Below are 23,485 nucleotides of genomic sequence, written 5' to 3' on the forward strand. Positions count from 1 at the left end.
AACAACAAATATATATATATATATATATACATACATACATATATATATATATACATATATATAGATATATATATGAAAGAGAAAGAGAGAAACTAACCCACTAACTTTGGGACCCAAACAGCATATCCAATGCATGGGATATACTCTGTCATCTGAGGTTTTTTTGTTTTTCTAAGTAAAGTTTATCTGTAAATAGTCTGTGATCTGGTTTGCCAAAAAAATCAACAATCTTACCTCAAGGGGAAGACAATATTGCAAAAAGAGAATGAACAGATATACTTTTCTTTGAACCAAACTGAAGAAGGTAAAGAATATGAATTGCAGAAATCTCCTGTTCTTTTTTATTTCTAAATATTCATGCCACAATTTTACATAGGGGAGAGAGGCTTCTTTCATAGAAGTAGGATGATTTATATTCTATAAGAGTTTCCATTTTGGATGTTTCTCATTTAACAAAACAACAAGAGGGAAGAGTAAAGAGATGTTAATAATGATCTGGAAACAAAGTATCTAAAAAAAAGACACAAGGCAGCAGAAAATAATGACTAAGATCAACTCTGAAAATACTAAGACTAGATACCACTAAAAGTGGCAGAGTAAAACCAATGCCCAAAATAGAGACACAGGGGCCTCTATGTGTCCTCCACTGCTACTAATATTCCAGAACTAAGGTTTCTGAAGACACCATGGAGAACTGAAACAAAGTGCCTGAACAAAGAATTGGCAATTTGTGACAGGTGAAAAGCTAGTACAAGTAGAGAAGTTGTGGGCATGAAGGAAAGTTTGGGAGGTATTTATCTGGTAGCTAATGGCAACACACATATGCGTACACACTGGGAAGAGGGAGGCAGGCATTGGGGGCAGGGGTGTGTGTCGTGTAAATGAGCCAAATCCTCATCTGACATGGTGGGAATCAACAGCTACTATGAAAGTTATAAAAGCAAGAAACAGTGGTGTTCTTCTCAACTTCAAAAAGGCAGATGGATTTCATGTGGCCGGCAAGAGATATTCACAATATTCTACCTGCGTCTACTGTAAAAAGCAGCCAGGAGTATCTGTAGGCCACAATTCCTTGCACTTCACACACACAGAAGTCTAAAAATTAGAACAGAAAAACCAAAGCAAATCCATTGCCATCAAATCAATTCCAACTCATAGCGACCCTGTAGGACAGGGTAGAACTTCCCCATAGGGTTTCCAAGGAGCAGCTGGTGGATTTGAACCGTCAACCCTTTGGTTTGCAGCCAAACTCTCAACCATTGCACCACCAGGGCTCCAACTGGAACAAGGAGGGGTGGATAAAGGGAACAAACACTCTCCTTTAACTCTGGCCAAGCTGCCTCTCTTCCCACATGGGCTATCTTCTCCCTTATCCTCTTCCACTTAACCTAAGGCTGGGTGTGAGGTCAGCTGGCTCTGTGCTTATCCGGAACAAAGACCAGGTGCCGAACAGATGCCGCCTGAGAACAAGGTGGGGGTGTGTGTGTGTGGGGGGGGGCATCTGTTTTCATCTGCCTGGGGTCCACCAGAGGAGGCCTGGTTGCATAATGGTTAAAGTACTCTGCTGCTAACTGAAAGGTCAGTGATTTGAATCCACCAGCTGCTCCATGGGAGAAAGATGTGGCAGTCCACTTCTGTAAAGATTTACAGCCTTGAAAACCCTATGGGGCATTCCTACTCCATCCTATATGGCTTCTATAAGTTGGAGTCAACTCGATGGGAATGAGTTTGGTTTTGGGGGGCTGACCGTGCAATGTTAATTCTGAGGGTACGCACCAAGACTACCACTTAGTTCTTCCCTGAACCAAAAAACTGAAACTCAGAAAAATGTCCTAGAGGTAAACACCCTCCTTAGTGCAAACTGTTAACGTGCAGCTACTAACCAAAAGGTTAGTGGTTTGAGTCTGCCCAGAGGTGCCTTGGAAGAAAGGCCTGGTGATCAAAAACCATATGGAGCACAGTTCTATTCTGATACACATGAGGTCACCATGAGTTGGAATCAACTCAATGGCAACTGGCCATTTAAAAAGCACCTCCTTCCTCTCTCTTTTTTCTCACGGAAGCTAACATACACACGACAACTTCTCATGCAAACCCACACATAACCTTTCTTATAATTTCTTAAAGAGTCTGGGGAATCCAACAGTCCTTCTGTATAGAATAGAGACAACCTTTGGTTGTATTTCTTAAATTATATTCCTCTCAATACCAGTAACTAATTTTGAGTTCTTGCTGGTTTTTAACTGCTCAGTAAAACAAAAAGGACATTAGGAAATCTTAGCACCCCTTCCTTCCCAACTCTCAGACTTCTCATTTCCAATGCCTTCTTAGATCAGGCCTTCAGCCCATATCTCCTGAGCTACAAATCCCCTAAACTGATCTCTCTGCCTCCAAGATCTCCTTTCTCCACTCTGTGCACCACGCACTTAGACTAATCTTTCTAAAGAAATGCTTTTGTCAACTGACGGTGACTGCCACCTGACATTTGTTAGATCATGTCCACATATAATTTCACCGTCATTCTACCCCCAAATCCCATACTTCTACTGCACAAAGTGGTTCCAAATGCCAATATGAGGCACAAAAAGAATGAGGGAAATGGAGTAAGTTTTTTGTAAAACTATATTTACTGAATTATGCAATGTATTTAATTATGAAGAGCAGTCCTTTATTCTGCCTTTGGGTTGTTATGAAATGGTGAGGGCTACTGAGTTTTTTTGTTTGCTTGTTTTTGTTTTTTAAAAATTCTTATAAGTTTGAAGTCATATGTTGGTTCCCAATGCATATTTTTAAATTTTACTAAGACATGAAATACAAAGTCTGGCAACCTCTATAGTATACAGGTTTTCCAGTGATGTTCTCCATTGCTAACAACATCACTGGTACAAAGACAAACTCAAGGTCATTTACCAACTCTCTCAAACTAATGATCCAAACATTTCACCCTCTATATTCCTGCCCCAACTAGAACCAACGCTCTTCGTCCCTATCACATGCCATGCTCCCTTTGCTTTGACCTATTCTACTCTCTATCACAATCTGACCAACTAGTTAAGTTTTGGCCTCAAATACTATCCCTGTCCAGTAGTTCTCTTAAACACTGCTAATCAAGCTTGATCTCTTTTCTGACTTCTCACAGCATATACTGTCTATAGGGTTGCTATGAGTCGGAATCAACTCGACGGCACAAAACACAGCAAACATACTGTCTAAATCAGTTTTCAACCGAGCCATCAAGACATGCTGTTTAATTAGTTACTATATGCCACAAGAACTGCATTACTAGTAACAGAAGTAATGAAATTTATTAATAATTGTTTTTAAATTAAATTAGTGTTCTAAAACAACCTGTTGCTGTTGTTGTTAGTTGCTATTGAATCAATTCTGACTCATGGCGACCTTGTGTGTGCAGAGTAGAACTGTTCCATAGGGTTTACAAGGCTGTGACTTTTTGGAAGCAGATTGCCAGACCTTACTTCCAAGGCACCTTTGGGTGGGTTTGAAGCTCCAATCTTTCAGTTAGTAATCCAGCACTTAACCATTTGTGCCACCTATTCTGCCTCTAAAACAACCTACTTTCTCTAATATACTTTCAAGAGTGAGAGAACAAGAGGTAAAGAATAACTTCATTAAAAAAAAACAAAACACTTCATCTACAGGTTAGTGGAATTCTTAAGGGAAAAAAAAAATTCACCATTGTTCACTGGGGATGCTACATAACCCTGGGATGGTCAAGCACATGAATACCTGTTTCATGTGTCTTGTGACAGAGAAGAAGCCGAGAACCACTAGACCGTACCGTATAAAAACTAATTCCACCCAGCAACATCAGGGAAGAGGTGTTCTATGAAAGTTCATGACGTGAAGAAACAGATCTTAAGATCTGGCATATCACACTCACAATAAATAAGCGTCTAGAATTCAGGAATCCTATTCAATGTCTACACACAGTTGTTGTTGTTGTTAGGTGCCATCGAGTCGGTTCTGACTCATAGCGAACCTACGTACAACAGAACGAAATACTACCCGGTCCTGCACCATCCTCACAATTGTTGTTATGCTTGAGCCCAGCAGGCACTCAAATACCTGCCAAATTTAATTAAATATCACAACAGGAATCAGATACATTTGCCCTCCAGACTACGAGCTCCTTGAACAGTCCTTAGTCTTGCTCTCCTAGGGCACAGCAACTGACATGTTGTTATAAGTTACAGGGCAATGAGTTTCTCTTTTTATATAGCCTTTCTGACTATGGTCTTGTAACTCCCACAAAATGACTAGGTGAGACGATGTAAATAAGGTGTATAAAACTCTTGCCAGGATTGGCTGGGACTATGCAAATGAGGTGCCTGTGGCCCACCAAGGGGATTGGTCAGTTTTTACATACTGCTAGGCTTAAAGACAGCCCATCCTACAGGTTGTCGGGGGACCTTACTACCATCAAGAAGAGCTAGGAGCAGAGTGAGTCCTTTAGACCCTGCGCCGAGAACGTCCTAGAGCCAGGGGACAGAGAGTGCTGTAACAATGGAGATGGCTCAAGACGGCAAGAACCAGGAGACTGGCACGAGATTGCTGCAGTGGCCTTCCCGGCCCATAGTGTGAAGTGGTAGCAGTGGGTCTGCCAACCCTCGGGGCTAGAGAGCTAAGTGCCTTCGGGCAAGAGGCTTCCTGGAGAAGTAGGGTGCCTCTGGACCTTATTGGCAGAGCTAAAAAGTTGTGTTAACACTTGCCCAGGCAGGGCATAGGCCAGGCCCAAGCAGGGCAGAGGCCACGAGTGAGGGCTGGTGGCAGGCATGGGGAGAAGAAGCCGAGGCTGGAAGCTGTCCCAACTGATGAACTGTCTCCTGTCTCCTGAGTTGTTCCTGTTACTTCCAAGTTGGTCCTCATCCCAAATTGTAACCTGTTACTTCCCTAATAAACCCCATAATCGTGAACACAGTCTGTGAGTTCTGTATGGCCACTGCAATGAATTATCATACATAAAAGACAAGTACAGAGTGCTGTGGGAGGGACAGCTGGTGTCAGAATTGCTAAAAAGTTGGAGAGTGGAGGTATGTCTGATCTCCACCTTATAGGAATCAGCTTTGGGCTGATGCTCATTATCCTCCTTTTTGTAAAGTTAGATGACCTCTGACACTGCCATATTTCACAAGTATTGCATGAAAAGTGGTGAAGTTTTACAGAAGGAAAATATATGTAAGTATACAACTTCGTGGTGGCACAGTGGTTAAGAGCTCAGCTGCTAACCAAAATGTTGGCAGTCTGAATCCACCAACTGCCCCTTGGAAACTCTATGGGGCAGTTCTACTCTGTCCTATAGGGTCACTATGATTCGGAATCAACTCATTGCAGTGGGTATACAACTTCATGCGAAGTTTAGAGGAACTCTTACCAGGAAAAAAGTGGCCCGTTTGTTCAACAAGTATTTACTGAGCACCTACTATGCTCTAAGCACTGGTTTAACTGCATGAGAAGTTACAAAATAGACAGTAATCCTGGCCTTCACTCTAGTGGGGAAGACGAATTATAAAAAACAAACCCGTTGCCATCAAGTCAATTCTGACTCATGGTGACCCTATAGGACAGAGTAGAACTGCCCCAGAGGGTTTCCAAGGAGCAGCTGGTGGATTCAAACTGCTGACCTTTTGGTTAGTAGCCGAGCTCTTACCCACTATGCCACTAAACAAAATAAATAATTATTATATTATTTATATTAGAAGCTGGAACAGAAATAGAACATGGGGAAGGAGGTAGGCATTGTAATCTTAGATAGAGTGCTCAAAAGGTGTCAGTGACAGAAAGTTTCAGACAAAAAGAACAAGTGCAAATGTCGTGGGGTGGGAACATGCCCAGCATGATGGAGGACCAGCAAGGAGGCCAGTGTGGCCACAAAGTGAAAGAGACAAACAGTATGATTTTATTAGATCTAAGAGAGAGACTGTTTTGTCTATAAAGCAAATTTTTTGCAATGTTAACAACACCAGTCAATTTATATCTAATGTAATACATGTCAGAATCTCCTGGCAAACCAAAGTATGGTATATGCAACCTTTGTTGCCTAATAACTAACCTTGACTGTTATTTTACATTTGGCTTTGTTCTTTTTATAATGTAACAGCAAGTTTAATTTTTGAGATCAAAGAACTGTCAGTAGCATAATTGCTTAGTAAAAGTATTTTTAGCAAGTCTTCAATAAGACTTCTATAAGTCTTCACTTGATCTGTTCTATCACTAATAGACTGCTTTCACTTTTTTTGTTTGTTTGAGGCCTCAAAGAACAGGTAAACCTATTTCTTAGAGCTCCATCCCAAATTATTAGTTAACATGCTATGCAGCATATAAAATAAAATCAGATACCACCCTGACCAAGGGACTGTATAATCTAAAGCTGGCAAACAAACAAGCCCCAGCTTTTATGTCCTCTCCACTCTGAACTTTTTCTCACTTCTCCAAGCACAGGGAGGTAGATTCTCCTCCTTTGTGCTCCCAAGGTATTTTCTGTTCTATCCTAGTAGTTATCATACTATGTATTTTGTATTTGGTAAAACTATATTACAATACTATTAACAAGTTTATCTCCCCCACTGGACTTTGACTTCCTTGAAGACTGAGATCATGCCTTTATTCATTTTTGTATTCTCAGCTCCATTAATGCCTGAGATAGATATTACAAATATTTGTGCTTCTTTTCTCCTTTGAAGCTCCTGGGAGGATGACACTTCCCCAGAGCCTTGAAATTAGCCATGTGATCTGCTTTGGCCAAAGGCATGCGAGCGAAAGTCTCTTCCAGCAGAAGCATTTAAAAGCCTGTGTGCAATTCTCTGTTCTTCACTTGCTGTGGTTATTGGAGGAGATACGTAGACACATGGAAATGTCATAAGATAGGAGCAGAGCCACCACATGGAGGACAGCAATGCTGAAGAGTATCCAGGAATGGTCCCTTTCTGAGTGAGAAATAAACTTCTTGTGCTAAGCCACTAAGATGTTGTTTTGTTTTGTTTTTGTTACTGCAGCAAAACTTAGACTATCCTGACTGACATATGGTCCACCAGACAGCAGGTATACAAAAAAGATTTTTAGAAGGAAGAAAAAATTCCAGGAAAGGTAAAAGTGGGGTGAGTGTACTAAATCATGTCTGGGATGAGAACGATAGGTGCCACATTACAAGCAGCCGGCAGTGAAAGAACAATTATTAACAAACCCATTAGTCCTCTCTACTTTGCCTTCTGTTTAGCTTTGTTTCCCAAAGCTAATTGCTTAAATAAAAGCTTCTACTTTTATTAGTCATTAAGAAATAAAACTGGTTTTGAATTTCACAATCTTACTTCTGACCAGAGCAATACCTTCTCATATGCATCCTTTGACCAAGGCAGAAATCCCTATTGAAAGCAGGTAGTTTTGAAAATGTGATGCTCATTAGCAGTGAACACATTTGTAAACTCTCCATCCCCTAAGGCACACCAGTTAAAGAGTGGTTACTAAAGCCCTCTTCTCTTCTTAGAGGGGAAAAATAATGTGAGAGCTTAAATATTCTTTAAAAAAAAAAACTTAGCTGTTGGACCAGGGTGTTTCCCTATTTCTACTAGGGTGAGTCTTAACCTGATTATCTTATTTATTTTGTCTTTATTTTTTTATTGTACTTTAGATGAAGGTTTAGAGAGCAAATTAGTTTCTCATTAAACCATTAATACACATACTGTTTTGTGACATTGGTTGCCAACCCCACAACATGTCAACACTCTCCCCTTCTCAACCTTGGGTTCCCTACTACCAGCTTCCTGTCCCCTCCTGCCCCCTCGTCCCTGACCCTTAGCTGGTATGCCCATTCAGTCTACTTTTGTTTCATAGGCCTGTCTAATCCTTGGATGTAGTGTCAACCTCAGGAGTGACTTCAGTACCGAGTAAAAGGGTGTCCGGGGGCCACATACTTGGGGGGTTTCTCCAGTCTCTGTCAGACCAGCAAGTCTGGTCCTTTTTTGTGAGTTAGAAGTTTGTTCTGTATTTTTCTCCAGCTCTGTCTTGGACCCTCCATTGGGATCCCTGTCAGAGCTGTTGGTGGTGGTAGCCGGGCACCATCTAGTTGTGCTGGATTCAGTCTGGTGGAGGCTGTGGTAGTTGTGGTCCATTAATTTTTTATTTATTTTTAAATAATATTTTATTGTGTTTTTGGTGAAAGTTTACCCAGCAAGTTAGGTTACCCTTTGGCAATTTTCACACAAATTGATCAGTGACATTAGTTACATTTTCCACACTGCGTCAACATTCTCATTAATTATGTTCTGGTTATTCCATTTCCAGTACTCTAGTTTCCCTGCCCCCTGTCCCAAAAACATGTGTATCAATTTCGCTGGGCCATGATTCCCAGTATTGTGTGGTTGTCCTGCATTTTGTGATTGTTGTAGTTTTCCTGTGTTATAAATCCTAATCTCTGCCTGTGGTTAATGAGGCAAGATTGGATTATATTAAAGAGGATTAGGGTGGGATGTAACACCCTTACCCAGGTCACATCCCTGATCCAATGTAAAGGGAGTTTCCCTGGGGTGTGGCCTGCACCACCTTTTACCTCTCAAGAGATAAAAGGAAACAGAAGCGAGCAGAGAAGTGGGAGCTAATACCACCAAGAAAGCAGCCCCAGGAGCAGAGTGTATCCTTTGGATCTGGGGTTCCTGCACAGAGAAGCTCCTAGTCCAGGGGAAGATTGATGACAAGGACCTTCCTCCAGAGCCGACAGAGAAAGCCTTCCCCTGGAGCTGGTGCCCTGAATTTGGACTTCTAGCCTACTAGACTATGAGAGAATAAACTTGTTTGTTAAACCATCCACTTGCGATATTTCTGTTATAGCAGTACTAGATAACTAAGATACCCGCTTATCTTCTCATCTTTGCTTTGGATTAAATGTTGACCTTTCGGACTCATACAGGTGTTGTTTTAGTAGAGCACCAATCTAACGGGAAATATCCTTTATTTTATGTGTCACTCTGCTTTGCTGTTAAAAGCTGATCTCAGGGGATAGTTTCAGTTCAAGGCTTAAAGAGCATTTCAGGGTGATAGTCTCATGGAGTCCTCTGGTCTCAGGTGGTCCAGTTACTCTGGTCATTTTTAGGAATTTGAGTTTTGTTCTGCATTTTTCTCCCATTCTAACCAGGATCATCTATTGAGCCCCCAGTCAGATCGGTCAGTGGTGGTAGCCAGGCACCATCTAGTTCTTCTGATCTCAGGGTAGTTGAGGTCATGGCTTGTGTAGGCTATCAGCCTTGTAGACTTGTTTCTTCTCTGTGATTTTGGTTACCTTCTTACTCTTGCTCCTTACGAGGAGAGACCAAAATTACATCTTAGATGACTGGTCACAAGCTTTTAAGACCCGTAAAAATGGCAAAGCAGCATCATCACACCTCCTCATCTAACTTCACAAGGGGAAGAGAGAATCATTATCAGCATCAGCAGCCCAAGGCTGATTCCTATGAGGCAGAGGTCAGACATACCTCCTCTCTCCAATCTTCTTAGCATTTCTGACACCAGCCATCCCTCCACAGCACTCCTTACTTCTCTGCTGAGTTGATAATTTGTTGCAGTGGCCACACAGAACTCTCACACAATACTCACAATTATGGGGTTTATTAGGGAAATAGGTTACAATTCAGGATCAGAAACTACTCAGGATACACTTCTTCAATCAGGACAGCCTCTTCTCAGCTGCGCCCACAGGCAGGACTCTCTCTCTGGCCTTCAGTCCTTCAGCCCCCCGGCCCATCAGCCCAGCCTCTTCTTTGCCTGGGCAAAATGTTACAAATCTCTTGAGCTCTGCCAGTAAGCGCCTGGAGGTGCCTCACTCTGCCAATAAGGCCCAAAGGCACTCAGCTCTCTTGCTCCATGGGTTGGCAAGCCTAACTCCACCAAGTGCTTGAGGAGACCCCCTTCACCAGGAAGCCTCCTACCCAAATGCGCTCAGCTCTCTTGCTCCATAGGTCGGCACACCCACTGTAGCTCCCTTGCTCTTGGGCCAGGAAACCCACTGCACCATCCCGCACTAGTCTCCTGGTTCTGGTTTTCTGCTCTGCTTATGACCACTTCTCACTGTCTTCTGCTGTCTCCAGTGTTACAGCTCTGTCTCCTGGGTCTAGGAGGTTCTCAGTGCAGTGATTCTGGGTCCAAAGGACATGCTTCACTCCTAGCTCTTTTTCTTGGCAGGAGTGGGTCTTATCCCCCCACCCCTACTCGCTTCTCTCTCCTTTCATTTCTTGTAAGATAAAAGGTGTAACTCAAGTAAGAACATGACTTGAATAAGGGTGGTAAGGGTGGTGACTGGGATAAAGGTGGTGACTTGAGTCACATCCTCTCGTAAGGTGGTAACTCAACATACATCCCACCCTAATCCTGCCTCATTAACATAACAAACAACTCACTCCCAAACGAGACCATAACCACAGGCATAGAGGCTAGGATTTATAACACATCACAAAATGGAGGATAATTACATCAGATCACAAAATGGAGGATGACTACATCATTGCATAACTGCCAAATCACTGAAAATCATAGCCCAGTCAAATTGACGCATAACCTTAACCATCATAGGTTTCATACACCTTATTTGCATAGTCCCACCCATTCATTGTGTGGCAGTCACAAAGACTACGGCTAGAAGGGCCGTATTAAGTAATTCATTGCACTGTAAGACCCCAGACGTTACTCACTTCACTAGCATGCAGAACTCTGTGAGTTACATTATGCCAACTGACTGAGTTGTCCCAAGAGACTATGGTCCCAAGCCTTCAAACCCAAAAAACCAATCCCAGAAAGTATTTGGTTATGTCTGAGGAGTATCTGTAGTTGTGTCTTCAATGAATACATGTGTCTGCCTACACATATCTGTATTTACACATACATATAAATACTTCTATCTGTTCTTACGTATGTGTACAGCTGTACCTACCCTGTACATATATGCCTATATCTATCCTATACGTATATCCCTGTATCTATCCTTATGTGATCCTAGACTCGTTTTTTATTCTTTGTTGGATTTGTTACCCTCTTATATATGTCAAATTATTTGGTCCAGGCATTCTTTTCTTATGAGTGCTTCTCAGTGGCATCATTTAGTTTGGTCATGCTGTGCTCACTACACCCACATTTGGTGTCACTTTTTCCATCATCAAATTAACAAGTATTTATGATTTACAGCATGCTTCCCTCTCCCTCCCCTCCTCTCCCTGGTAACCACCATTAAACACTGGTCTCTTTATATATGTCTATTCTTGTCTTCTTATAAAAGAATCATACAAATATTTGTCCTTATGTGCTTATTTCACTTAGCCTTATGCCCTCCAGGTCCACCCATGTTATAATATGTTTCGTGGACTCATCACTGTTCTTTACTGGTGTGCGGTATTCCATTGTATGTATGTACCACATTTTGTTTATCCATTCATCCACTGATGGGCACTTTGGTTGGTTGTTTCCATTTTTTTGCTATTGTGAATAAAGCTGCAATGAACATAGGAGTGCATGTATCTGTTCATGTCACTACTTTTAGATCTCTAGGGTATATCCCTAGAAGTGGGACTGCTGGATCGTAGGGTAGTTCTATTTCTAGCTTTTTGAAGAAGTGCCACATCATTTTCCATAATGGTTGTACCATTTTACAGTCCTACCAGCAATGGATAAGGGTTCCAATCTCCCCACATCCTCGCCAACATTTGTTGTTATCAGTTGATTAACATGATTATCTTTAACATGCAAAGGTAGGCTTAAACTCCCAAACTCCTGAAAAGGGTCTCTAGCATCCTTTCCCATATACAACAGGGCCTTCATCTGGAGTCAGGTAAACTAATAGATTGGTGCCATGATGAAGAAATAGGACTACTCTGATGAGAAACAATGAGAACAAACAATTGAATGAGGTGATTCAGAGAAGAGGTTCTGGGAAAACAGCCCACCAGAAAAGCCTTATGGGTAAAAAGTTGGAGGAAGGAGGAGAGTGAGAAAACAGAAATGGCAAAGCCAAAGAAAACCAAACTCTAAATGAAGATGGACAGCTCATTCCAAGGGGAATGAGTAAGGAGATGAGTCTGCAAAAACCAGGAGAAAGGCAAATCAGAGATTTCTTGAGCCAAACTGGGGAAGGAGGTACTAAGAACAGAAAGTAAACCTGAGTCTCCTAACAGAGCACAGCTAGAAGGAGAGGGAGAACTTTCACTCTAGACTGGAGGTAAAAACAAGATGGATTAGCAAGAGCAGTCCTAACCACAGGGTCTGAGACTGCAAAATTAGGACCCTGCCCACCCACTCCTCCACACTGAGCTACTCCTTGTTCCCTGAACATGACATGTGCTCTCCCACCAGGGTCATAGAACCCCATTCGTTATCCCTCTGGTTGGCTCCCACTAACTGATACTCAGCTCAGGCATCCCCACTTCTGGAAAGTCTTCATCTAGGAAGGTTCCCTCCCCTTCCTGGCAGGTTTGGGTTCCGCTCTTCTGTGCTTCCAGGGGCATGTCTTCTCTGGGTATCCAGCAACCAAGCCTTGTGGACTAAATGACCAGAAAAAAGGGAAAACAGATAAAAAAAGAAAGGACTCAAATGATTTAACTCTGTGCCACATAGAGTAACATGAGGTGACTAATCATGCTTTCCTACACATAAGTTTATGAAAACCCAGAAAGAGAAATCAGCGTTAATTTTTCCTTATAGAAAACTTATCTTCTTCCAAATAAAGCAATGGAAATTTTGAGATAGAGGGCCTGTTTTGTCTTTAAACTTCTCATTTACTAAGACAAGGTATTCAAGTGTTGTTATCCAACCTTTACTACCACCACATTATTTATAAAAGCTGTGAAATAAGTTTCAACCTCGGCATGACATTTCAATATAAAAGAATGGATAAACACACAGAATTGGTTTAAGTATGTGTTGTGGTCCTGGTTCATGGTGAAATTACCATAGAAGATGATATAACTAAGCACCAAAGCCATAAAAAAATGTTTTCATCGCTTTGACATGCCCATCACTGGAACCCATGGGCAAAGTAACGAAAGCTGTAATTATTCTATTCAACTATTTGTTACTTTGTGAATGTAGCTTTGGCAGGCATTTCAGAACACGTTCAACAAGATCAAAGTGCCACATAAAGGTTTTATAATGCCTGTGTATAGGTTGGCAATGTGCAGGGTGTCTGGGAAAAAGGTAGGAGAAAAGAATTGTCAGGGAACTGTAAAGAAAGGATGTAAATTCCTCATATAATGACTTCTCCAACTCTGAACCCTAGCCATCCAAGTGTATGCACAGGCAAGAAGCATGAATGGCAATCGGGCCACCTCTAGTACAGTCATAGCTTCTAGCCAAAGGTCCAGGGACCTCTCAGGACCTTCTGTACTTAAGCCCAGCATCACTTTAAATGCCAGGCCCCTTTTCCTGCACTCCTTTCCCTCCAGCCTCCACCCAAACTTCAGGGGCTAAGCCAGCTTCCTTGCTCTAATCCCTGCCAATGCCCACTCCATCCATGGGGCTCTTTTCACAAGGCTACATCTTTCACTGGCACTCCTTCCAGCAGTGCTCTTGCTTAGGCTCCTACATAAGTCAAGGGTCCTCTCAGGAAAATTCTTGTGGGCAAGGTACAGGGACCCAATAGGAGATGTTGCAGAATGCAGGGACCAGTAATAATGATAAGTCTTCAAAGACTTGTCACTGGGAAAGACTAAGCTTTACTGGAGGCTGGAGAAATACGAAGCCATGGAGGAGGGACTTGCCAGAGGGAGCAAGTAGCTACAGATGGAACTGCTGACCTTTCTGATAGCAGCTGGGTGCTCAGCAGCCTAGCACTTAACCACTGTGCCACCAGGGCTCCTTGCAGGCCCTTTAGACCAGTGCTATGAAGTGTAGTCCGTGGACCAGCGGTAGCAATCATCTGGGAACTCAATAGAAGATACTTATTGAATCAAAGTCTCTAAGATCAAGGACCCAGAATCTGTTTTAACAAGCCCTCCAGGAATTCTGGTGCGTGCTGAAGTTTGAGAAGCCCACCCTTCACAGCCTTAGGCAGAATAGAGTCCACAGATAACCTCTCAGAGACCCTGGGACTAAATGTAGTCCAGCCTAAGGAGCCCTTGACTCTTTTTACTTCCTAGCTATAACCTTCACCAAGATACCAATTTTTGACCTTGTTTCCTTAATTTCTACCAACATAACCAATAAGATCCCTTCCAGCTCTTCAAAGACATTGACCTTGAAGTCGCTGAGAGCCAAAACTTCAGGCAATAATAATGAAGCTTATGTTAATGATGATGATGGCAATGACAATGACAGCAATTCACATTTCCTAAGCTATTTCTATGTAACTAGTTCTGTCCTGAGAAGACTGCCCATATTAACTCATCACCCGTGAAATGGGCACTACCTTCACTTCACAGATGGTGAGGCTGCGGCATATGGAAAAGCTCCCTAACTTGCCTCTGAGACTATAAAAGAAAGGAACACCTTATTTCAGAGTTATGAACAGTAAAATAAGAATGCACGCAAAAGTACTTTGTAAATGTAAGGCATTATGTAAATGATGACAGAGTAAAGGCCCAATCACTGATGAACTGAATTTGCTGGCTTTTTTAAGCTTTAACTTCACTTGAGACATTAAAAAATACACTAGAATACAACCAGGCAGCTGTTTTGTTTTGTTTTAAGGAGTTATGTGCCACAAGCGGAAACCCTGGTGACATATTGGTTAAGAGCTATGGCTGCTAACCAAAAGGTGGGCAGTTCAAATCCACCAGGTGCTCCTTGGAAACCGTATGGGGCAGTTCTACTCTGTCCTATAGGGTTGCTATGAGTCAGAATCAACTTAAAGGCAGCAGCGGGTTTGGTTTGATTTGGTACCTCGGGCAGTGAGAAGTCTGAATGCTTCAACAGGTGCTATTTGAAGACTTGTGATAAACTTGAAACAGCAGAGGAAAAAATATTGATGCTAATCTGAGACTAAGTAACAGCTTTCATTGATAGCAAGAAATAGCAGCAAACCTCTTATGCAAAAGAAGATAAGACTACCTGGTAAGATCTCCCACAGATACAAAGGGTAGCTTTGTGTCTGTTTACAGCTAAAACCATTTAATCTTCTAGAAACAGATTTACAGATATGTGATTTTCACTCTTTTGATATGACACATTCTTGATTTAATCAGATTCCTCCTGCATCTTCAAATGTGCTCTTTGCCAATGCATTATCCTCCCACCCCCACCCTCAACTCAAGAGATGTGAAGGATATTGAAGAGCCATCTTTCCATTTGCCTAAAATATACCTAGAAGCCCTTGTGGCACAGTGGTTAAGTGCTCAGCTGCTAACCAAAAGGTCAGTGATTCAAACTCACTAGCCATTCCACGGGAGAAAGATGTGGCAGTCTGCTTGCATAAAGCTTACAGCCTTGGAAACCCTACGAGGAAGCTCTACTCTGTTCTATAGGGTTGCTATGAGTCAGAATCAACTCAATGGCAATGGGGTTGGATGCATAAGTTATATGTATAATTCCTGGGTGGCGCAAATAGTTAAGTGCTCAACTACCAGCTGAAAGGCTGGCAGTTTGAATCTACCCAGAGTTACCTAGGAAGAAAGGCATGGCAATCTGCTTCCATAAGGTCACATCTTTGAAAACCTAATGAAGCAGTTCTACTCTGCACACATGGGGTCACTATGAGTCAGAATTGATTTGATGGCAACTAACAACAAGATATACTGACCTATTCCACAACTATGTCCCATGATAGGTCTTTGGCATTTCATTTGAGCGAGAGAGAGACTCAGAGAGGTTACTGACTTGCCCTAGGTCACACAGCCATTATGTGACAGACTCATAAAAAATGTGTTCCCGATTACACCCCAGCCAATTTCTAGTTCAATGGATTGAACAGGCATCATACTTTCCCCAATCTCTAAAAGTTACTACATACATCTCCCTCTCTACATACTTTTTTTTATAAAAGAAGATTTCATGCCTATATATAAATTCACAGCACAATATGGTAGGTGAACCATTTGTAGTGTTTGTTCATTACAGTCAACACTTAGAGTGTTGGACCAAGCAGAAGTGGTAAGCTGTTCACGTCCCTCGATAGTAACAGGTGACAGTAAAGCAAATTTACAGTCAGCAACAAAGAAGTGTTAGGCAATCACAAGTATTTGCATGCAAGCCTATAACAGCTGCAAGTAAATGATTTGACAAGGTCAAATTCAAGTGAACAGCAAAACCACCAATGGGGCTGAAGTTTAAGTTGCTAGACCAGTCAGAAAAATTTACAGGAAGACAAGCAGCTAGAACGAAGAAGCTCTGTTTTCAGGGCTTTTCAATTTAGTAAAGGTTTTTTTTTGCCTTATTAGAAATCCTGAATTATGCTTTTTCTACAGATAGCACAAACAGTGCAGAAGAAAAAGAAAAGTGCTGTTCAGTAGAGATGCCAAGGCCCCAAGAACAAAGCAGATGAAATACAAAAAAGACTAACCAAGTCACCGACGGTAAAATCTACCAGCTCACCAAATTATGGTGACTCAAAGGCAAGTCTAAATGTATTGTCATTTGGTTATGTTCTCAGTTTCAGAAAATAAGAATATTACGTGGGAAGCTTAACTTTTAAATTTTACTTTCTTAAATGAAAAAATAGTCTGTGAGGAAACTGATAATAAATAATCTATATATTTTTTATTTACTTTATTTAAGAGTTTTTATTTCTTCCACCTTCAATATTACTCTGACTATTCATGCTTTTTGTAGAAAAATCATAAATTTATTCTCACCTAACATTTAAATCATCTAAGCAATATCAGTGTTCATACCAATTGTTAATATAATCTTAATTCACATATTTCACATATCATAAATAGATATGAATTTTGTTTGTATTCACCATTTTAAAGCTGTGATATACTTTGATTATTTCTATAGAGAAACTATGCAGCTACATTTAAACATTAAAACATGGTTTACCATGTTTTGTTAATTCTAAGACATCAACAATTTTAAGACATATCATCAATTTAATAATATCTTTACAGTGAAAAACTAAGTGCCCCATTAAATGATCACATCAACTGTAAGATACACCTGCTTTCAAAAGTGTTAAAACAGAAAAAGAAAAAAAAAAAAAGGACTATAATCAAGACAATATGCTAGTTATTTTACCTAGAGAGAGAGTATAGCAGAATAGTTACAATGTAAACTCTGTAGTCAGACTTCCTAGGTTGAAATTTTTGCTTCTCCATTTACTAGGTTATTTTAGGCAATGTACTCAACCTCTCTGAGCCTTCTTCTACCACCTAAGGTTGTTATGAGGATTAAGTGCATTAATATTCTGAAAATTCTTCAAATATCCCCAACATGATAAATGTTATATGAGGATTATTTAAATAAAAATACTGATCATAATCATCATCACCTCCACACCACCTACCACGGCTCACTGAAGCATTTGCTTCATTCAGAGGCAAACAATTTCCAATTCAACAAACTGATAAATATTTGCTGATGACTGAATGAGTGCCTGGTACAGGTTAGATTTTTAGAGGAAGGGAAGACAAAAGGTAAAAAAATTATAAAACCATGGTTTTCCTCTCTAGCAAGCAGGTTAGAGAAGGGCTTTTTAACCAGGGGTCTGTGGTGGCCCAGGCTTCTGAACCTCCACAGGCCCCCCTGAAATTAGATGCAAAATTAGGTCTGTATGAGCATTTTTCTGGAATGCTACATTTTAATTCTTAAAAAGGCCTGGGGTCCAAAGAGGGGGTGAAAAATTAGGAGTCATACACTTAAAGTAATCATACCATATTAAAATGTAAATAAAAGTTTAATTTCATTAAAATACATTTGTATATTCTCTATGATTTTATTACTTTGTAAACAGGTTTGGTGACTTTGACAGGCGTATGTACTTTCGACTTCTTAACATGAAGTTTCTTAACTATCAAGCACGTCACGATCAGAAACTTAAATCCTGGGTTATGACAAACCAACTCTCCCTCTTCTTCCAGTTCTTCCACACAGGCCAGAAAAGGAACTTCCTTGCTTTATAAATCCCCAAGGAGATTTGTAATATGGAGCTAGTGAGCATCAAAAGCTCCTGAGAAAACAATGGCTTCTGGGATGAGTCATCCCAAACCTTCCCGTTTCTTGTACAATGGCTGATACTACTGGGAAATGACAGAAAGCTGCTCAAGCAATAGACAAATGCTCCTTGTGAGTAATTAAAAACTGAAGCTGGAAACCATTCCTGAATACAGTGGAAAGAAAACGAGCCAATACGTTTTGTGGATCCATTGTTTCAGTACACCCCGTGTTATAACTATGTCAAAGTCTTAGATGATATGGTATTGTGGGAAGGCCACAGACTTGGGAGTAAGACAGTCCTAGGTGCCATTCTACCTCTGCCATTTCCTAGCTGGGTGATCATGGGAAAGTTACTTAACCTCTCTGGACTGTATAGTCTCCTCGTATGTGAAAATGACGCTAATACTCTCTTCCTAAAAAGTCTACTGAGGTTCCATTACCATGAGGCCAGAAGAAATGAATGGTGTCTGACTACCATTACTGAACGTTTTGATCAAGGACCCAAAAGATGGATCCTGAACAGAAAGAGAAAAAGCATGGGACGTTACATCAAACTCATATGGAAACTAGACTTGCTGGATCCATTAAGACTGTGGAAACCCCTGAATCTAATGCCTGGAAATAGTCTTTAAACCTTGAATTGAAACTATTCTATGAAGCCACCATTAAACTAAACAAAAGTTTAGCCCGATTAATAAAGAAGGGTTGCTGCAAGCACAGCACTCTTATAAAGAATGAGTTATATGAGTATAAACTGACAACATTTAATCTAAAGCACAAATGAGAACTTCAAGGGGCAGAGAGCCTAAATTAACGGTGATAAAACAACGTGGGTAGAGACAGAATGTGAAGTAGGTACCCAATGTTACTGAACTGTTCATGCAGAAATTGTGAATGGATGTATGTCTGGTTGTGTATATTGCCACCAAAAGTAAATAAAATATACATTTAAAAAAAACACATTATCTGAAAAACCTGCAATTACAGTAATTTAGCAATAAGTATCAAAAGATTAAAAAAAAAAAAAAAAAGTCTATCAAGGTTTCAGTCTGATAAAGATGTGCCAGTGTCTACAATGGTATCTGCAGACTTTCCCTTTTCCACATCCACTATGAATGATTTATCATAATAATTTACTACAACAAAAATTAAATAATTGATTTAAACTATTTTATCTTCACATATAACCTTATAACTTCTCACAAACTACTTCCAGACTCCTTATCAGTATTCCTAAGAAGAGCTGTTATGCAATATTGAGGGGAAAAAAAATCGTAAGTACTCAAATTCATCACTAGCGACTTATCTCCCACCTTTTCCATCTATTTTTAGCTATACTGGTTACCAATTACTGTCAAGTCAATTTAAGAGTTTGAGACATGCTTCTCTCAGACTATTTTGTTATGGTACCAGTATTCAGACACCAACTGAAATATTCACTATATGTTAGGACATCGTTTTTGTTAAAAAATGGAATCTGACGTTGCATATAAATCTAAATATTTTGTGTGCCTAGATTTCCATAAATAGGTTCATGAAAGTACATTTGCCTAGAATAAGCATCCTGGGAAGAAAAATTTAAGCTCTAGTGTGTCCAATGCTTTAGATACATTGTCTCAATCCTCAGAAAAACCTGACCTACAGTATATCTTATTACAGACGTAGAAACCCAGGGTCAGAGAGAGACTCCTCCAAGGATAGAGTGATGACACCAAGTCAATTATGGAACCAAAGCCTGTACGTAGGGAAGGAGGGAGGAAGGGAGAAGAAATACAGTATTAACTTCCATTGAGTTTCTTTGCCAGAATTCATGTAAAATTAAAATGGAACAGATGATTCTACAGGTTTTTTTTTCCTTCTCCTTCTTCCCAAATAAATATTTTTGGTGGTGATATCTATGGAGTTTAACTTTATTTATAGCCATAAACCCATTGCCGTTGAGTTGATTCCAACTCCTAGCAACCCTACAGGACAGAGTAGAACTGCCCCATAGGGTTTCCAAGGCTGTAAATCTTTACAGAAGCAGACTACTCATCTTCTTCCCACAGAGTAGTTGATGGGTTCAACCCACTGACCTTTTGGTTAGCAGCGGAGCACTTTAACCACTGTGCCACCAGGGCTCCTTAGTTATAGCCATAGTTAATGTAATTGTATAATATCAAGGTTCAAGTTGGTCATTTGCCAGCAATCAGTGGCACTGAAGTCAAAGTTTCTCAAACAAGATCATCACATGCCCCTCATAGCTGATTTGACTCAGTTTCCCTAGAAGAAGCATGTCTTCCTTAATTCTTTCATGGGTGAATTATTATTATTATATTTTTTGGAATTTTTTGGTGATGTCATTTTTGTTTACTAATGGAATGGATACTGAATCATTGTTTGTTGGTAGTTTTTTATTATTTGAAAAATGGGGTGCCAACTGCAAGCGGGACATATTGGTCCCATGTTCCACAAAGAACATCACACATGCGGGCCGTATCAGTTCCATGACCCAGGAAGTGCATCATACTTCCTGGTTACACTTGAGCTATAAAACATCTTTCTCAACTGTCTAAAAATATACAAAAATACACAAGAAATACTAAATAAACATCACACTCACTGCACATAACTGTCATCAGTTTTATTTAGAGTGGGCCCTATTGGTACCGTGTTCCATGAAGCACATCACACACGTGGTACATATTGGTACCATGGACCAGGAGTGCATCACAAACTGTTTTCACCCAAAAAATAACTCACTCGCTTGAATACTTCCAGACACCAGTAATGGTACCTTCCAAATAACACAAAGGATATAGTAAACATACTTGCAAGCCTTATCTTGCTATACAGAAGCCAAAAGACACAAAAGTTTCACACAATCACTCCTCCAGGAAGCATTCCCTCATAAAATGGCTCTCAACACTCAAAGGTGGTGCAGACCAACTTCCTTGTTTTTTAGGCAGTTGCACCAGTATCCACCACAATGCCAAAACATACTAAAGTGGCCTGCCAATAAACCTCCAGGGGTGGAAATGTAACTGGGACATATATTCGCAGTTTCCATGAAAGTTAGGCGCCTTTATCTTCTAACAGGCTACCATAAGCAAATAAACGAAAAAAGGAAGCCTGGTGTATTTATGAGTCTTTTGGATTGGCCTTGATTAAGACGGGCCTCGGCAATTCTTCTTATGACACACTGAATGCCACTTTTAATTTTAATAAATATACGGTATCATTCACCTATAACCACAATGCTCCCTCCCCCATAGATCTATCACAAGCCTCTGCCTGAGAAAATGAAAGAAAGGTAAAGTCTGGCATCACAACAGCATTTACTGACCATTCTCAGAGCGATAAGGTAATATCAGTAGGCACTGTAAGGCTACAGTAGTTTAGAGTAAAAAGGCCCTTTGCCCTCAGTGTATTTGAAGAAAACCAGACACAGTCATTGAAAGCATGGACTCTGAAATCAGACTGCTTGGATTCAGACCTCCCTCCCTCTACACTCTTATCAGCACTGTGGGCTTGGGCAAATTACATATATTATCTGTGTTACAGTTTCCACATCCATAGAATGTGGATAATAGCATCTAATAGACTTGTTATAAGGGTTAAATGAGGTAATATACATACATAAAGTGCTCAGAACACGCAAGACACAAACTTCAGTGCTATAAGGTGTCAGCTATTGATTTTAATTTAAATTAAATCAAATCAGTGACAATTTCTAAATACATAGAAAAAATTGCATAATTTGCCTGTAAAATGTGTGTATCAAATGACTATAAATTAGACATACTGGTATAGCCTGGGGTAGTACCTGTTTCTCAATCAGCAAAGTCAAATTTCTGGCAGAGGAGGAAGAGTATTAAGTCACACCTAAAACACTCCTACTTGGACAAAGGGAAAGGGTTGTCTTGTTCCTCTTTGGAAGGGAATCCTCTGGGTAAAGAGACCATAAATGAAAGAGAGAGAACCTCATTCAGAGAGCTGTTCCTCCCAGCTTCTCAGTTTTAAAGAGTGTCTGCCAGAGGACTACTGCCTGAGCGAAGGGTGGTTAAAGAAAGGAGGTCAGGCGATAGAAGACAGTCACCTTTCTGATGTCTAATCCAAAGGCAGAGAACCACTGGAGGACTTCGGTGAACAGTCAATTTGGCACAATTGGTGAATCATTCTGGATGCTGCAAATGAAACATTTCAAGGGGATGATGACAGTAGCAGAGCACTGCAAAAAAGGTCACAGCAGCCAAGCTGTAAATGAGTCAGTCCCAGCACTCTGACGGTATATATAGAAAGAGGGAATGTAGTTACCAGCTGTTTGATTAAGGGGAAAATGTCAGTATTAGAATCAGCCTGGTGAGAAGGGTTTAAAAAACAAAATTTAAGGTGGGAGGTTTAAGAACAAGGTAAAAATAATGCAGCCACTAAGAGGTGAAAGTTGAGAAAAATGGAGATTTTTCTGTAAAAAGAATCAGTGCTCCTTGGAAAAGATGGATGGCTGATTTCAGGCCTGGAGCCGGAAATGAATGAGTTGAGAACATCTTGTGCCAGAAAGCAAAAAAGCTATCAGAGACTATTGGGCCCATATACAGGTGAAAGAACAAACTGAGCATCAAAAAGAATATTCACTGCAACAGGTTCAAACCTTTGGTTGCTAAGGAACCAAATCATTACTTTGAAAATCGATTAAAAGGAAAAAAATTAAGCCCTTTCCTGCACAATCTGACTTTCTGGGGACCCGAATATTTGATAAGGGAAAGTTCTCTATAGACAGGATTCCAACTAACAAAGGCAAGATGGGTTTAGCTCATCACCATTCCGTGACCCCAAATGAATGGATCTACATTACAACTATATACGATGCTAAAATCATTAGGTGAAAGACGGGTAAATTGACACTACCTGAACCCACTAATCAATCTTAATCTCAAAAAGAGAGAATTCCAGACATTATGTGTCTCATGATGTGATGCAATAGATTATTTACAGCACCACCTACAAGGATGTTTGCCTTGAAACTGAATCTAATCAAGCCTCTAGATCTACCAGATTATGAGAAATATGGGGAATAGAGGAACAAGTTGAAGGACACCATAAGCAAGGAATCAGACCAGAAAGTGAGACAGTCTACTAGACTAGTAGACTCTCTCCAGAAAGTCAGTGGCATGAAAAAAGGGAGGGAGGAACTTAACAACCAAATGCAATGTGGGGACCTTGTTTAGTTCCTGGTTCCAAAAAACTGTAAGTAAAAAGACATCTTTGAGAAAATTTGAATATGGTAATTATATTAAGGAATTAATATTTTAGGTGTAATAAAGGCATAGAAGTTATGAATTTTTTTTTATTGTACTTCAGGTGAAGGCTTACAGAACAAATAGTTTCTCATGAAACAGTAGTACACATATTGTTTTATGACACTGGT

At 40.4% G+C, this 23,485-nt stretch overlaps 1 protein-coding gene across 1 annotated transcript in view; it reads right to left on the minus strand.

Annotated features, from left to right (window-relative positions):
• The window catches only part of RAPGEF5 (Rap guanine nucleotide exchange factor 5), a 282,757-nt gene that overhangs the window by 254,803 nt on the left and 4,469 nt on the right, over positions 1-23,485 (minus strand). The gene's annotated exons all lie outside the window — the stretch shown is intronic.

This window comes from Trichechus manatus, unplaced genomic scaffold (genome assembly GCF_000243295.1).
Source record: "Trichechus manatus latirostris isolate Lorelei unplaced genomic scaffold, TriManLat1.0 scaffold00050, whole genome shotgun sequence".
NCBI classification, from domain to species: Eukaryota; Metazoa; Chordata; class Mammalia; order Sirenia; family Trichechidae; genus Trichechus; species Trichechus manatus.